Consider the following 2500-nt stretch of genomic DNA (forward strand, 5'->3'; position numbering starts at 1 on the left):
ACATCAAATACCTTTAAATCTATACATTTTAAATATCTATATTTTCTGACCATTTAAAATGTTTCATACTAATAACGGGACAAAAACGAACAGGGTGATTAGCACCATGCCTCGCACGTGAAAGGCAAAAGTTAGAGCTCTCCTCTCCATCACCACATCCTGAACAGTGCCGGCACCCCTCTCGATGACTCCCTTTATTCAGACTCTTAGGTGAGGAAGGTTATTTTTAATTGATCCTCACGTGCTGCTTCATGGGAAGGCAGTGAATGATCTTATGCCTCTTGGTCCTCTATTCTCCTATTTATAAAAGGAGAACACGTGGAAATTGGCAAGGAATAAACTTTGTTTGTGTGTGTGTGTGTGCATTGACGGAGTTGAGGAAAGTCATTATTAAAATGCAATGATTTTTTTTTTTCTATATGCCACCGATCTTGCCATCGACGACACTGCTTTTTGCCTTTGGCTTTTAATACAACACTTTCCATTTTAAAATGGGTTCATCTTTCTCATCGAGAGGGAGGGAGCAGGACACATTGCTGGTCTCCACTGACGGGCCCTGGGCCGTTAGAACAGCCTCATGAGATGAGTCGTCTGTCCTGCCTTTTTCTCAGGATGTGCTGATGGGACGTGGTGCGCCTGAGCTCGGCCTCAGACCACGGCAGCCGATCGGTCAGTCGGCGGGTTAGCATACCTTGAGCTGCGCCGATAGAGTGTTCATTAAAAGGGCGTCGTCTTTATAAGATGGTTTAGTCGCTCAATGAGAAGAATAATAGCGCTTTGTGCCCCTGTGATGTTCCCCAAAGGGAAGGGGCAGAGGAGCAGTAACCGGGGCCACGGGTCCAGGGGGTGGACTGGGGGCAGGAGTCGGAAGTCTGCCTTTCAGCTTCAGGACTGAGCTTGGGTTTCCTGGGCATGTGGGTCTCCAGACCGGGAAGCCCGGGTCCCTTCCCGTGGTCGTCCTTCTAAAGCGCTGCTCTTCAGTGGGGCTAGGGCGTTCTGTTTTAGGACACTGCTCAGCTGCCCGGTAATCTGGACAGGAGGCTTGGACTCTGAAGCTACGTAAGGAGAGGACACAGCGCTTGTGGCAGGCAGAGTGAGGGCCATCAGCCTTCCCGGGGACATTATGTGGGATGCCTGACCCTGCGGCCCATCTCCCCTCCTCCTTCCTTCTGTCCCTGTCCAAACTGACCCCCGGGAACAGGCTCCCTCCACCCCGCCCCCCCTTCCTTCTGTCCTTGTCCAATCTGATCCCCGGGAACAGGCTCCCTCCACCCCCCCCCCCCGGTTCCTTTATTCACTAATCCTCTGTGGTCTTACCCATCACCTGTGCACGCTGGTCACCCCACTCTTGGGACACAAGACACAAAGAAACAGACGTTACCCCGTGAGCCCCTCAGGACTGTGTAACCCCCCTCACATCATTGATTCTCAAACTGTGACAACGCATTGTAGGGACCTGCCGCTTCTGTCTCTCTGTTTCCTCCCTGCCCCTGAAATCTGGCTGCCTCTTTGCTGTCACTGAGCCCGGTGGCTCAGACTCTGTCTCCCGATTCCCCCGGTCGGCTTGGCAGACCTCACCTGCGCCATCTCAAGTGTCCTTGGCGACCCCTCCCTGCTTGGTCGCCTTTATTGGGGGGAAAGCCTCTGTATCTTTGGGCAGTCTCAGCAGTTACTTCTCCGTTTCACTGCCGCTTTATTACCCTACACCCTACACTCTTCCTCCTCGACGACTGTGGACTGTGGGGGCTCCTGGGGGCTCACATAGAAGAACATCGCTTGGTTCTCCTGCATGACGTTAAGCTGACTGAGAAACTAGACACAGGCGATCGGCAAATGGCCACGGGCCTTCTAGAGGGCAACGGCCAGGAAGGGGTGCCATGGTTCTCCACCTCGCCCCCCTATCCTGAGCGCCAGGTTTGAAAAAACCTGTTTGAGGAGACGAACTGGGTCCACAAGGGCCAACACACCTGCCCTGCCCGGAGCTACCGTCTCCCAGAGAAAGGAAGACGTGAATCTCCAGGTCCTTCAGCCTCTCACTGGATGAGATTTACCCGATGGAAAACGGGAACCAGTGCGTGTCCCTGTCACTTCCTGTAGGTACATCGCGGCCCCTGCTCCTGCTTGGGGGGGCGGGGAACAGGTACGACACGTCATGAGTGTTACCTGGGTGGCCCCTCCAGAAGGAAACAGGAAGCGACAGAAACACACACACGCGCGCGCGCGCGCGCACACACACACGCGCGCGCACACACACACACACACACACACACAGCGCGGGTAGTCTTCATCCGAGAAGATCAGTCGTCATCTTCCCGTGGACGACTGCCAAGCCTGTGTCTCCGAATCCGGAGTATTTCTGGGCTTTTCCGGAACCGACACCCCCCTCCCGCCCCACCGTGCCCTCCGCTGTGGTCCACGGCACCGCCCCGGCCCATCAGCCGGACCCCGTCCTTTATCTCTCACTCGCCTTCTTCCCGTTGGTTCTTCTTTCAAAGTACCT

Source organism: Saccopteryx bilineata, chromosome 11 (assembly GCF_036850765.1).
Source record: "Saccopteryx bilineata isolate mSacBil1 chromosome 11, mSacBil1_pri_phased_curated, whole genome shotgun sequence".
Lineage (NCBI taxonomy): Eukaryota > Metazoa > Chordata > Mammalia > Chiroptera > Emballonuridae > Saccopteryx > Saccopteryx bilineata.